This window comes from Prunus mume, linkage group LG4, assembly GCF_029339155.1.
Source record: "Prunus mume cultivar Tortuosa linkage group LG4, ASM2933915v1, whole genome shotgun sequence".
Lineage (NCBI taxonomy): Eukaryota > Viridiplantae > Streptophyta > Magnoliopsida > Rosales > Rosaceae > Prunus > Prunus mume.
This window is the reverse complement of record NC_142701.1, coordinates 1215559-1231607: the sequence shown is the minus strand read 5'-3', so window position 1 is coordinate 1231607 and position 16049 is coordinate 1215559.

The window sequence follows — 16049 nt, the reverse complement described above, 5'->3', positions numbered from 1 at the left end:
TGTTTGCGCTTCTGACTTCTAATCAAACGATTGATTGGCCAAGCAAGGAACCTCCTCTTAATGTAGGTTCTTTCACTTCCTTCGGGGTCAAGAATGATTGAGCTTTATTCAACTCATGGGTTTGGCCATTAAATGGCCTCAAGTGACTTTCATTGAAAATCCTTCCAAGATGTTCTAGGCATTTAATGAGAATTTCCCAACCACTACCAATCCATATGGTTGGCCAATAAAATGGAATTGGGACTGTGAAACTCTTCTCTTAATTTGAGATGCAATAAGTCTTGGTATGCTGGCTATCTTTGAATTCCACCACTTGCAAGGAGGCTTCTATTGGAATTTCTGAACTTAGCTTCGCAGGTTGAGCTTTGGACTTGATCTGACATTTGGTGAGATGTTGTGCACTTGGAGCTTTTGACTTGGTTGAGACTCCTACCAACGTTGAGTGATATGTGAACAGCAAAAATATTTGGATGTCGGCAGCATGGTGAGTTCTCCAAATATTTAGATGTTGGAGATTCTGGCTTTGGTTGAGAAGCTGCAAAAATTGGCATGGAAGCTCCAAGATCCATCGAGGAAACTCTTGTTTAATTGTCTCATATTATATATATTAATAAATTTGAGCATAGCAACGAGGAAGAAAATTTGAGCATGGGACTTAAACATCAGCGAGGAACCTTGATGGGCCGCATACTCTTGTTTTTCTCCTATGGCCATATCGTGTCGGCCGCACGGTTGATGGTTGCATACTTTTAGTTACTACTTTCTTTGTGTAACTAATGTATGTTTAATTTGAACAAAGGCATATATGGCCATATAGGCCCATTCAAACTCCAGCGGCATGAGCTCTCTCTCTGATTCATATAATATATATAATATATCTCAAGAGTTCTTTTTTTTTTTGGCCTTTCGGTCTCTCTCTCTTTCAAGCACAAGACCAACCACTTCTTTTCCTTATATCTTATATGGCCCCCACAACTATTTAAGCCACTTTGATAACTTTTCTTTGTCTGCCGTTGTTGCTGAGAAATTCTCTTTTTCAAACACACACATACATAAATATGTTTATTTTATATATATATATATATATATATATGATAAAGTAATACATTCACAAGACACCCAACAGCTCAAGGAAAAAGAGCAAACTACTCAAGACACCCAGCGCGGCTGTGCACTACACCTCATTTGAAGACTAAAAAGTCAGCTCACTCTATGCTAACTTTGAGAGGATATGGATGAATATGACATATTTCATTTCTATATAATTATTCTAGAGACTTCATGTGTAGGACAAATATACACATATTATAAATGTACACAATATGTAAAGAGAAAGATTGAGACAATGAATATAAGAAAACGTTCATATTCAAAATTCTAGCTGAGAAATCTTCTTCCTTTTTCTGAAAACTTCGGTCCTTCTTTCTTATCTCCATAAATGAATATATCCCTTCTAGTGTAATTTCTTAGAATATATAGGTGTGGATCCCAACAACTTTCTTTTAGAATTTTGGTGATAAGTGCAATGAATGTAAAAGCAAGAAACGAAATGACTGAAATGTAAAGGCAATAAAATAGATTAAAGTGATAAAGACTTGAATTTAACAAGAAAGTAAACTTACACTAAGAAAATGAAGAACTTGGATAATCTAAAATGCTTGAAAGATAAAATCCTATACTAAGAATTGAAAGGTGCAGGATAAAAAGATAGATTTTTGTGTGTTGAGTCAGGCATCCTTTTCACTTCTTCTTATGAGCTCTTTGTAGAGCTTTCTTCAGCTCATGGGTTTGGCTATTAAATGGTCTCAATTGACTTTCATTGAAAATCCTTCCAAGATTAACGTCTTTTGGGCTCTAGGCATAATAAGAATTTCCCGACCACTACCAACCCATATGGTTGGTCAATAAAATAGAATTGGGATTATGAAACTCTTCTCTTGATTTGAGTGCAATAAGTCCTAATACGCTAGCTACAAGTCTTCCCATCTTTCAATTCTACCACTTGCAAGGAGGCTTCTGCTGAAACTTCTGAACTTAGCACAAGACCAACCACTTCTTTTCCTTATATCTTATGTGGCCCCCACAACTATTTAAGCCACTTTGATAATTTTTCTTTTTCTGCCGGTGTTGCTGAGAAGTTCTTCTCTTTTTCAAACACACATATACATAAATATGTTTATATATATATATATATATATATATATATCATAAAGTAATATATTCACAAGACACCCAACAGCCCAAGGAAAAAAAGAAAATTACTCAAGACACCCAGCACAGCTGTGCACTACACCTCATTTGAAGACTAAAGAGCCAGCTCACTCCATGCTAATGTTGAGAGGATATGGATGAATATAGTATATTTCATTTCTATATAATTATTTCTAGAGACTTCTTTTATAGGACAAATATACACATTATAAATGTACACAATATGTAAAGAGAAAAAGATTGAGACAATGTATATAAGAAAAAAAATTCATATTCAAAATTCTAGCCGAGCAATCTTCTTCATTTTTTTGAAAAATTCAGTCCTTTCTTGTCTCTATAAATGAATATATCCCTTTTAGTGTAATTTCTTAGAATATATAAGTGTGGATCCCAGCAACTTTCTTTTAAAGCCGTTTGGATGGCTTTCCTTCCCTTTTGCGATTTTTAGCACCCGAGACTTGCAAAGATCCTCTTGTTATATTTCAGAACTTCCTTTCCTTCTGAGGTTTCTCCTAGAGGCCGCTGGCATTAATTCAACTCTTGGTGGATTGGGTCAATTTTGACCACCCCCAAACACTACGTAAATGTCAGGAAATAAGAAAGAGCACTACCTTGAGAAGACAATCTGACATATTAATACAATGTCAACCAGTATGAAGATCAGATCGTCTTGGCCGGACATGTTGTTCATATGTCGCGTTTTTTAAGCTTAGTTCTTTTCTGGCGACCATGCAAACTGTTATGCCTACATAGTTTCACCATAATGAGGTTACTTGGATCAGCATATCGAGGCCTTGGTGCTGTTAACTATTGGCGAGTCCTTACTTAGTTAGGATTTTGGTTCCTTATTTCATTAGAATTTTGGTTACTTACCAATAATTATGTAGTCCTATTGTAATAGAGATTTACTTCCTATTGTAATTTAGATATATTTCCTATTTTATTTAGGGTTAACACATCTTTGTACTTGTATAAATACCTCCATATTGAGAAAGAATAATAATCTCTAAGCATATCTGAATATTTGCCCTACTTTGTTTGACTTGGTATCAGAGTCTAGGTTTTTGACAGGACCCTGAATTTCCCTGAAACCGGGCGGACCCGCTTTGGTGCCGACATCACACCGATGCCTGGCCCACTTACTAAAACCCCAAGACATCTTACCAAAATTTTGGCAGAGTCTCCCCTGTAAAATGCTCAAACCCAACAATATTCAACCTGCATAATTTACATAATATAAATCCCATCTGCCAGCATGCTTTTAACATACAACAATCCAAAATAAAGTGGCCTCCGGCCTCAAGTAACAACCTAACATGGGCGATAACAGAGCATCTAACAGAATTTGTTTATAACAAACAGTTGAGTAGAAGGAATTTACACAAGTCCTATCTACAGATGAAATGTTTGGAGCTCGCAACCTGCTCGAACGCTTAAAAGCAACTACTGCCTGGGGGGCGCAAAACAGAAATATGTGAGTGGACAAAAATAAAGTTTGCATTTTAAAACAACATAATAACCCCACCATGTAAAAATAATGCTCTAGCATGCAGTTTCACAATTCAGAAACCAAAACTCAAAACACATTATCCCAAAATCCAATAAATCTTCAAATCTCAAATCACAAGTCCATTCCCAAAGATATGCAACTCTCATCAACCCGTAAACACCTATATATATATATATCTATAACTGTAACTATAATATAATATATACTTCTCTCCATACTAATGTACCGGGGAAACAATCCAACCGGGGGATTGTTTGGCTGGTACGCAGATTTCGAACACTAACCCGCGTCCGGGATGAGTAGTCCAACCGGGGGACGGAACTCCATAGCTCACACGCCGGCACTGCCAACGACACGTGTAGCTCACAAATCTCATAACAAGTCCTACGCGCGCAGACAGTATCATCACCCCACCGCACCTGCCAACGACGTGTGTGATAATACTAAGCAATATACATACTCTTCCCATATGCCGGCACCTGCCAACGACATATGGGAAGTGTCTTACACACCGACACTGCCAACGACATGTGTGAGACCCACAATCTCATGGCCTTCCCACCCCACCGGCACTGCCAACGACGTGTGTGGGAAGCCTAGTAACTAGGGAATGGTACTCACCTAACATACTCATACATCTCACAACCATCCCTCAAACTCATATCTTTCCACAATCTCACCACAACAACCTCTCATACTCTATACATAGGCAATATAGATAGACATCCCAAAATTCATATAAACATATTCCTCATACTCAAATATATCCATATTTAAAATATATTGCCAATACGCATAAGAATATTCAAATCCATCAACCAAATAATTGTTAAATCAAAATCACCATTTAAAATATATGCACAAATATTTTATCAATAAAACCATGCATATGCTTATAACAAAGTTCACTCACAAATAATCCCAAGCTGCCCGGCCCCGAGAGGGTCCTTGCCTGCTGCGAATGATCAACCAAAGTACCTATTTCGAGATACGAACTCTTGAATAATATAACGCACTTCCAAAATAGAAATTCACAAAAGGAAATACTTAAATCCCCAAGTTCCCGGTGCGTGTACGTCCAATGGAATATCCTAAGGTCCGGTTACAGGTTTGGGAATCGCTTCCTATCGTACGGTTATCGCTAATCCTCAAACTTTGAATTATTGAATCGAAACATCCGGGGCTCCAATTCACGATCCGCGAATTCCTATAGGTTTCTAAGAGTACCTAGATCGACATACTTCAATTTGGAAACGATCCAACGGTTAGAACTTATCGAACCTGGATAATGCACAATATGCGAAATCCGTTCGATAGTCAAACGACATCCAAATTGAGATCCGCAAAATCCTACGCACTCATGACAACCTAAGGATCTCATCAAGATAAAAAGCAACTTCACCAGCCTTCCCCACGCGCCGCCACACGGCGCCGGCAGCGCGTGGGTGTGTAGAGAAATTTCCGCGATGGAAAATCTCCAAATCACAAGCCACCCTTCCAATCCTAGATACTACTCGACGAATGGAGCATATTTTTCAACTACAGCAACGTCCAATTCGGACGGCAAGTGGCCGGAATTTCACATTGAAAAAGGGCCAAAACCTAACTTCCAAAATCGAGATTCTAAACCGCAAATCAATCAATTCCTATGCAATAGGCAGCTAGAACTCAGAAAATGGATGAGAAACCTCACCTTACCCGTCGGAAATGGTGGCTGGAGGAGAGAGATCGAGCGGTGTGAAGTTCTCAATTCCGCAACTTTTCTGCATTTTCCGCGAGCACAAAGTGGATGGTGATGGCTGAAACTGGTCGGAAAAGGATGAGGGAGAGTCGGGTTGTTCAGACGAGACCGGTCTCGAGGCCGGTCGTGGCTGGCGGCGGTGATCTTGGAGGGTGGCGGTGTGAGAAAAACAAAGATGAGAGGGGACGCGAGAGAGAGAGAGAGAGAGAGAGAGAGAGAATGAGGGTAAAAACTGAAATATGATTTTTACTCCAAACTTTTCGAAATAATTACGGTTCTGCCATCGAGCTTATTTTGATCGCCAAAACTTCATTAAATCTCCGATTCAAGCCTACCGCCTGTCTACGGTTTGTCTCAGTACCACCTACGCAACCAAACCACTTGTGGTCCCAAAATCTCCCCGGATCAGAAAATGACCAAAATTACCCTTAACCCAAGAGTAAATTCATAATTTCTCTTAAGTTAATTAAAATAGGAAATAATTAGAGTCGGGGTGTTACAGTTTTCGTGTGACCTGTGTTTGCGTTCTCCTTGCAATTTAAGTTCTCTCCTCCCCTCCTCTTCAAGGGAGTGGGAAGGGGGGGAGGGTGAGTGAAAAAAATCTATTTTTCTTTCCCATGAAGATATTACCTATGTCTTAACTCCGACGACCCCTTCTTTTCAAGGGGAGAAGGGGAGTGAAGAGAAGTTGTGTCTGAGTGAATTAGGTAAAGTAGATATGGAGGAATTCTCCTTCACTTTGGATGCTGCTATCGTTGCCGTTGTTGTGGTTGATGTGGCCGTCGTTGATGTTGCCTTTGTTTGCTTTGTTTTCCGTTGCTATGGTAATTGCCAATGATGTTGCTGTGTTTTGGTCCGTCTCTACAACATTATAAAAATTAAAAAACCTACCCCTAATCTTAAACACTACCTATTTCCGCTGCACTATACACTTAACCTATAATCCTAGCCGTCTACCTTGCTACTGTCTCCACCGCCTACCTTGCTATTGCCTTACCTATTGCCATGCTCATAGAGTTTGTGTTCTGCCTTATATCTACTGCAGTGCTCACAAGGTTTCGTGTTCGCTTATCTCTGTTGTGCTCACGGTTTCGTGTTTTGCCTTGTCTACTGTCGTGCTCACAAGGTTTCTAGCTTTGCATTTCCTACTACCGTGCTTATAGGGTTTCTTTGCTTTGCCTTATCTATTGCCGTACTATAGGGTTTCTGTGTTCGCCTTATCTCTTGTCATGCTCACAAGGTTTATGTGTTCTGGCTTACCTATTCCTGTGCTCACGGATTTATGTGTTCTGCCTTATCTTTTGCTGTGCTCACGAATTTCTGTGTTCGCCTTATCTCTGCGTGCTCACAGGTTTCGTGTTCGCCTTATCTATTCTTGTGCTGGGTTTCGTGTTCTGCTTTATCTATTGCCATGCTCATAGGGTTTCTGTGTTCTGCTATGTGCCCTATTTTTTAAGACTTGCTCTTGTGTTTCCGCTGCGAACTTTGCTTTAATTTGCCACTTGTTTCACTCGTGGTTGACGAAAAGACCTTATCTATAATTGGTGCTTCTCAAGTATGGTGTTCTGTGACTCGCTTGTCAAGTTGGGCGTGCGACATATCTTTGCCCAACTTGAGGGGGAGTGTTGGCGAGTCCTTACTTAGTTAGGATTTTGGTTCCTTATTTCATTAGAATTTGGTTACTTACCAATTATTATTTAGTCCTATTGTAATAGAGATTTACTTCCTATTGTAATTTAGATATATTTCCTATTTTATTTAGGGTTAACACATCTTTGTACTTATATAAATACCTCCATATTGAAGAAGAATAAATATCTCTGAGCATATATGAATATTTGCCCTACTTTGTTTGAATTAACTTCCATGCCTAAGAAGTGAGACGTGACAGTAAATTCAATTGTAAGTTCCGCAGGAAAGAACAAGTTGGTATTCATTGAGGAGGTTCGTGGGAACTTCTTAGGGAAGAAATATAAGAAGAAAATAAAATGAGAAGAACATAATAAATGGATCCGATTAATTAACTACTTCTAAAAAGACCTAAAATCAGCAATTCTAGCTGAGATATTCATCTGACGACATGAACAAAGCACTTGCATGCTCAGATCAAAGATAAATGAATTTTCGGATATTGGTTATTTTACAATTATAATTGTTGATGCCCTTTTTCGGAAGGTCAACTTAGATGGAAGAATGTTGGATCTTCAGCAGGGTAGGAAGGTTGTGGAACCTTTGACAATTATAAGTCAGCGAGTGTGGAATATGTGGTAATTTTGGCAGGGTAACTGTAATGGTAGAAAATAATTACCCTTTTTACCAGGGCACTATTCCCCTTTTATAGAGAAGTGAAAGCGAGAGTTTACACAAAGTTTCGATGTGGAACTTTGTGCAAACTATTGTGGTGGTGACACGTGTCCGTGATTCTAGGTTTTGCAGCTTGAGAGCGTCGGTAGTGGCGACCGGTGGGCAACTACCGATTCAGAGGGAGGTACCCCTTCGGCAGGAGGAAGAAGGTGATGACGTCATCTGTATTTAAGGGATCATTCAAGTGTCTTTCTTTAGCCATTGGCGCGTGTGCCTATTTAGTTGGTGCCAAACTGCTCAGTCGATTATGGTGTAAACAATAATTAAGTTATTATATTATGCTAATCATAAATACATAAAAGTAAATTTAGGTTTTAGCCAAAAAAATAATTTCACTTTTGGAAAAAGCCAAAGCTTTTTCAAAAAGACAGAAAAACCTCTCAACTTTCAAATTAAAGACATGCAAATGTAAAGGATAGGAAATCCAAAAATAAATAAGCAATTTTGTCCATTTTACAAAAGTTTTTCCAAAGTCTCCCAATTGATTTAAAACTACATGTTTTTTTTAATTAAAAAAAACAGTGAGTTATTGAAACAAACCATTACACTCGATCTTCAACTAAGACATTTTGTATGATATCGGGAGGGTCCCCATGGCAACGTCTACAGTACATAGGCGACGATACACCATCTATTTTTAATGAAGCATGTGCACATGCTAATTGAGTTTTTTATTTTATTTGAAATACTGACTATAGCAGGTTAAGGTGTTGGGGATTTTAACGTTAACATGACTCTCTTTTTCCTTACTCTTCAAAAAGTCATTGTATTGCACTTCTATTATTACAAAAAACAATCATTAAAATAGTTTTGTGATGCATGATCAATATAAATCGGTTCCACATAATTTAATGAAATAGTTTTATGAGTTTACATGTTAGCTTTTAATTGACTTTATTCACATCATATACGTTTGTGTGTTTTTCATAATGTTTTTGTAGTAATAGCAAGGGTCTCTGAGTTGAAAATTTTAGGTAACGTTTTGGAGCAGGGTTTGTTGGATAGACTAATGGATATCAATTTTTCAGTTACTGTATATCCATTTCGCAATTGTAGGGTATCGATGTGGCAATTGATAGGTATCGCTTTGGCAATTTAGGGATATTGATTTGGAAATTATTGTCTATTGATTTACAAGCATAAATACGGGATTACAATAGCATATGGATTAGGGCTTCTAAACAAATTTGGGACTGGTGATGAAGAAGAAATACTCGGGCACAACAAGGGTGAAGTGAGCACAGCTGCAAGCCCTAACAAGAGACTTCGAGACTCTTCAAATGAAGTCTGGAGAGTCTGTTACAGATTTTTTTGCAAGAACTGTGGGAATTGCAAACAATATGTGTTTTCATGGTGCAACCATGGACGATGTAAAATTGTTGAGATCAATGTCCCAAAAATGGATCTGTTCAATTAAAGAGTCCAAGGATTTTGAATGTATGTCCATTAATGAACTTCAAAGTTCTTTGTTAGTTCATGAACAAAAGCTCAACCTTGCTAATAAGGTAGAGGAGCAAATAGCTCTCAAAGCCTCTACCCATAATGAATCCTCAAGGAATAGAGGAAGAGGTAGAGGAAGAAGTGGAAGAGGTCATGGAAATAGAGATGGTAGCAATCCATCTCATTCCTCAAAGAGAGATGATGACTCTCCAGGAAAAGGAAGGGGGCGGTCTGACAAGTCTAAGATTGAATGCTACAGATGTGGCAACCTTGGTCTTATAAGAGTGAGTGCTACACGAAGCCGCCAAAGGAGAAGGGAGAAAAATCCAATTTTTCTGAGAAGAAAAAGGAGGAAAAGACACTTTTAATGGCCTTCCAAGCATTGGAGGAGCCCGATCAAGAAACATGGTGCATAGACACTGGTTGGAGTAATCACATTAGTGGATGCAAGTCCTCTTTTGTAAATCTGGATGAAAGTTTTCGTTCAGTTGTGAACTTTAGGGACAAATCAACCGGAGATGTCATGGGAAATGGAGACATTCAAATCAGGACTAAGAATGACTTCATTAAAATCATCTCAAATGTTTTTTTTTTTATATTCCTGATTTGAAAACAAATCTCTTGAGTGCTGGTCAGTTATAAGATAGAGGCTACAATATCACAATCTTCAAAGGAGAATGTGAAGTGTATGATCCTAGGAGAGGTTCCATTGCTGTGATAAAAATGTCCTCAAACAGATTATTTCCCTTGAAGATCAATAAGGAAGATGACTCATCGTGGAAATGGCACTATAGATATGGCCATTTAAATTTTAATAGCTTAAGGACCCTTCATCATAGGCAAATTGTTACAGGTCTCCTAGCAATCTGTCCTCCATCACAAACCTGCAAAAAATGTGTCATTGGGAAACATCAAAGGGACTCATTCCCTAGTGGAAAGGCATAAAGAGCCCGAGCTATGTCTGAATTAATTCACTCAGACCTGTGTGGACCAATCAATCCTTCTTCAAATGGTAATAAGAGACACTGTATATCTTTTATTGATGATTTAAGTAGAAAGATATGGGTATATTTCTTGCAGGAAAAATCAGAAGCCTTCCATGCATTCAAGAGTTTCAAGGCTCTTGTTGAAAACGAAACTGAGAAGAAGATTAAAACTCTTAGAATAGACAGAGAATGAGAGTTTTTTTCTATTGAGTTTGAAGCATATTATGAAGCAAATGGCATAAGAAGACAACTGACTACTTCATACACACCACAACATGGTTCGAAGTTTGATAGCTACATGAGGGGTCCCAAAATAGTTTTGGCTAGAAGTAGTGGTGGTCAATTCACATTTTAAACCGAAGTCCAACATTTGTAGTGAAGAATATGACACCACAAGAAGCATGGAATGGGAAGAAGCCCTCAGTTGATCATTTCAAGGTGTTTGGGTGCATCACAGATGCACACACACCTGATCAAAGAAGAAAGAAACTCGATGACAAGAGCAGTGAAGTGTATATTTCTCGATGTAAGTGAAACTTCAAAGACTTACAAGTTATTCAATTTGGTGACAAAGAAGGTTGTAATAAGCAGAGATGTGGTGTTTGATGAAGAAACTATGTGGAATTGGAATAATGGCAACTCAATTCAAAATCCAATACTAGATGATAATGCATCAGGTGGTGACATAGAGGAAGTTTATGAAATTCAAGATCAACAGTTTTCCCAAAATAAAATAAAATTCAAGGTGCAAATTGAAAGTAGCGTACAAGTTCAAAGGGTAAATCAATAGTTAACCTTTTAATAGATGCTAGTTAGCTGGCGTTTGTTTCCATGAAAGACGTTGAATTTTATGTCAATTTTTTAGTGTTTTAGGTAAGGTAAGTTGGTGTTTGACTTTGAGAGTTTTCTCGTATCTTGTAGATTCTAGAATGTGTTTTGGGTGTACCAATTAATTTCTTTTGAATAAGATCTCATTCATTTAAAAGGTTAGAATCAACATTCCATGCAAAATTATTTCTGAGTGCATAAACTACAAACTTTTTTCACCTAACATTCTTAAATTTGGACGTACTTGTTGTGTTCTTTCTACCTTTCACCATAACATAACCATCACCACTACTATTGTCAACACTAATTTCTAAACTAGCACACATGTATATATACTTCAACTTAACAATTTTTCTTTGCTTTTTTTTTTTTTTTTGGAAGCATGAAATCTTAGAACAGAATACAATACTTTTGTTTTTCCCAAAAAAATAATTTCTTAAAAACATTACTACAAAAATCGAATAGACGACGGGAAACCACCGTCGTGTAAAAGGTTTTCCAGCCGTCGTGAAATTGATCGTCATCTATTTGGGTGTCAAACTACGACGGCTTTTCACCGTCATTGTTTATCTGTAACGATGACGGTTTTTAAAGAAAATCGTCGTTGTTTAGAGGTAAAGATCGTTAATTATAAGAGGAAAAACAATTGTTTTTAATAAAACCGTTGTGCATTGTATGTAAAGATGACGATTTTTTATGAAAAACATCGTGGATTGTTTATAAAGAAGTCATCTTTACATACAATAGACGACCCTTTTAAAAAACCGTCATCTTTACATACAATAGATGACCCTTTTTAAAAAACCGTCATCTTTACATACAATAGACGACCCTTTTACAAAAATGTCATCTTTACTTCACAATAGACGACCCTTTTTAAAAAAACCGTCATCTTTACATATAATAGATGACCCTTTTTAAAAAAACCGTCATCTTTACATATAATAGACGACCCTTTTATAAAAATCGTTATCTTTACCTATAATAAACGACCATTTTTTATAAAAACCGTCGTTAATTATCTGTAAAGACCATGATTTATAAAACCGTCGTCTAATAAGTTAACTGCTACATTTTAGTTCTTTTTTATTTCCTATGATGCTATACAACGATTTTAACTAGAAAACCAACCATAATGCTTTATTAATGAATATATACACTCAAAAATAGTTTCTTTCATAAAACTTGAAGATTCAATAGTTATTACATAGTTAACCAATCTTTATTCTACAACAAACATAATTCCTAACAAGACCTACGTACTCCTAATCCAAGCATTCCTCATCCAAACATACAAATTATGCACAACTGAAGTCTCCTCCATCATCCCTGTAAATAAATCAAAATGACAAAGAGAAAAAAAAAAAAGCTAAGATTATAAACATAAAAAATTAGGTGGAAGAGAAATTTTACTATTGGTCCATATTTCCATAGAAAACTTGTAAAATGAGCATAAAAAAAGACCATCATATAAATAAAATGATGGTGAAAAGAGAAGGTAACAAATTTTCAACAACAAAAAAACATACGACTCACATAGAAAACCTGCAAAAGAAAAAGTTATAAATCTGCAAGCTTCCTCCTCATCTCCTGATAACCAAATCAGAAAATCTAAAAAGAAATCAGAAATATAAAAAAATATGTAAACAAACCAGACAAATCAAGAGAGACAAAATCTGAAATTAGGGAGACAAAGAACATACCAGAAACGCAAATAGACTAATCCAGAATTCACTAGCAAGATATAGAAGGGTATTGAGAGATTAGGTGACTTTCAAATCAAACCTTTCAACCAGCTTTGATTCTCAAATACAGAACCTCCCTCTACATCTTATGGATCTACGAAGACCTCAATCTCTCAACTCCTTCATTGATATCGATTTTTTGATGATTTTGTAGAGAGTTTCATGAGGGTGTTTTAGAGAGTACAGGAGGGTTTCAATGAGGGAAAGATAAGGTTTTCAGAGACGGGGGAAAATCTAAAAATTTGTCGAGTGCAAATTCACTTAAGTAGCCATTTTTTTAGCATGTTTTAAAAGACGACGCTTGTTAATGAGAGATAAGATTTTCAAAGACGGGTGAAAACTTGAAAACTTGTCGAGCGCGAATTCACTTAAGCAACCATTTTTTAGAGTGTTTTAAAAGATGATGTTTTAAAAAAAAAATTATCATCTTTACATATCATAGACGACCTTTTTTTTATAAAAAGCGTCATCTTTACATATCATAGACGACCCCTTTTTAACAAAAATCATCATCTTTACTTCATAATAGACGACCCTTTTTTAAACAAACCATCATCTTTATATATAATAGACGACCTTTTTAAAAAAAACCGTCATCTTTACTTTATAATAGACGACCCTTTTTAAAAAACCATCATCTTTACTTTATAATAGACGATCCTTTTTTAAAAATCGTCATCTTTACTTCATAATAGATTTACCCTATTTTTAAAAAAACTGCCATCTTTACTTCATAATAGATGACCCTTTTTAAACAAACCATCATCTTTACATATAATAGATGACCCTTTTTAAAAAAAAAACAATCATCTTTACTTCATTAATAGATGACTTTTTTTTAAACAAACCATCATCTGTACATATATAGATGACCCATTTTTGGTACCCGCCTAAATTTTTAGAATTTTGTGCAACGAACTATTGGTCACGCAAACTTTTGAGAGACGAAAAATTGGCTCGTAGCACAATATTTATAAAAATAATTGTTATGAATAATAAAAAATAAAATTATTTTATTTTACGATTTAAAATATAAATAAGGTTAAAGCTACTTAATAAATGTACATACTATTCAATTTCTTAAGTTTTATACGTACAAAATAAATAAATTTAAAGCTACTTAATAAATAAATAAATATATATATATATACACACACCATTCAACGATCCAACCGTCAGACTTGTTTGTATATACTTCAAGATCGTATACCCCAAAAATCACAAAAAACAAACATTCAGAAATCTAGTAACGGACAAAACTTTTCGATGGTTATAAATGAAAAATCATGATTTAATGGTTATTTTAACTCCGATTTTGATGATTTTTTACAGCTACACTCCTTGACCCTATATGAATACAATGACTGAATTTGATCTTCAATTTAAAATATTTACACTAGTGGATACCACAAAATCTTATGTTATATTTAACGAAAGTATAGATAAACTCTTAATTGTTAGTGAATATATTGTTTTGATGGGATACACATTCAACAAAACTAGTTTTAACGATCCAACCATCAAACTTGTTTGTTTATACTTCAAGATCATATACGACAAAAATCAGAAAAAATAAACATTCAGAGATCAAGTAAGGGAACAAAACTTTTCGACGGTTATAAATGAAAAATCACAACTTAACGGTTATTTTAACTCCGATCATCTTTACATATAATAGAGGACTTTTTTAAAAAAAAACCGTTATCTTTACTTCATAATAGACAACCATTTTTTAAACAAACCATCATCTTTACATATAATAGACGACTCTTTTTTAAAAAAATCGTCATCTTTACTTCATAATAGACGACCATTTTTTAAACAAACCGTCATCTTTACATATATAATAGACAACCCTTTTTTAAACAAACCATCATCTTTATATATAATAGACGACCCCTTTTTTTATAAAAAGCGTCATCTTTACTATAATAGACGACCCTTTTTAAAAAAAAACCGTCATCTTTACTTCATAATAGACGACCCTTTTTTAAAAACAACCATCATCTTTACTTCATAATAGACGACCTTTTTCTAAACAAACCATCATCTTTACATATAATAGACGACCCTTTTTAAAAAAACCGTCATCTTTACTTCATAATAGAACCCTTTTAAACAAACCATCATCTTTACATATAATAGACGATCTTTTTTTTTAAACCGTCATCTTTACTTCATAATAGACGTTTTTTAAACAAACCATCATCTTTACATATAATAGACGATCTTTTTTTTTAAACCGTCATCTTTACTTCATTATAGACGATTTATTTTTTAAAAACCGTCTACTTCATAATAGACGACCCTTTTTAAAAACCGTCATCTTTACTTCATAATAGACTACTTCATAATAGACGACCATTTTTTTAAAAACCGTCATTTTTACTTCATAATAGACGACCCTTTTTAAAAAAATACCATCATATTTACACATAATAGACGACGGTTCTTTCAAAACAACCATGTCTTTACCAAAAAAAAGGACACTTAATTTTTAAAAGACGACGCTTGTCATACTGTCGTTGTTTTTTAGTCGATTTTAACTCAAGAAAACCTTTTAATAAGACGACGCTTTTTTATTTGTGTGCGTCGTTATAAAAAAATATTCAACAATACCTCCATTTTTTAGTTGTTTAAGTCACTTATCCACGACCGTTTTTTGTTACCGTTGTCTTTTTCTGATCGTCTTTTTCACTTTTTATAGTAGTGAAATTTCGAAATGTATGCACCAAATTAATTTGTTTAAAAGTAACACAGAAATTTTTAGAAGAAAAGTCTTTATCATTTGATGTAATACCATTTGTTAGAGTAAATCATGAGTTCAAAGTAGAACAGTAGTTGCATTAAAAAAGAGTCATTAAAAATATTAAAAAATTAAAGAAAAAGAAGCATTATAATGAAAAAAACCCCACCCTAAAAACCCTAATACTGCATACCACCAAAAAATAAACCAAGACAAGCTGTGTTGAAAACGTTAACCTAATACCCCTACCCACAGCATTGTGTTAGAGTATAGAGCTTTAGATTGTGACACTTGTCACAATCTTGCTGTAGTAGTTAGTTTGTTTGTTATCTGTAGCTATATAGAAGACTTTCTCATGTAATTACTCATTGATTAAGAAAATATATCAGATTGATATTCTCTCTAGCTTCTCTCTCTAGCTACTCTCTCTACTCTCTCTCTCTGTTCTTGGTTCAATATACCTATCAGTTGATATAGC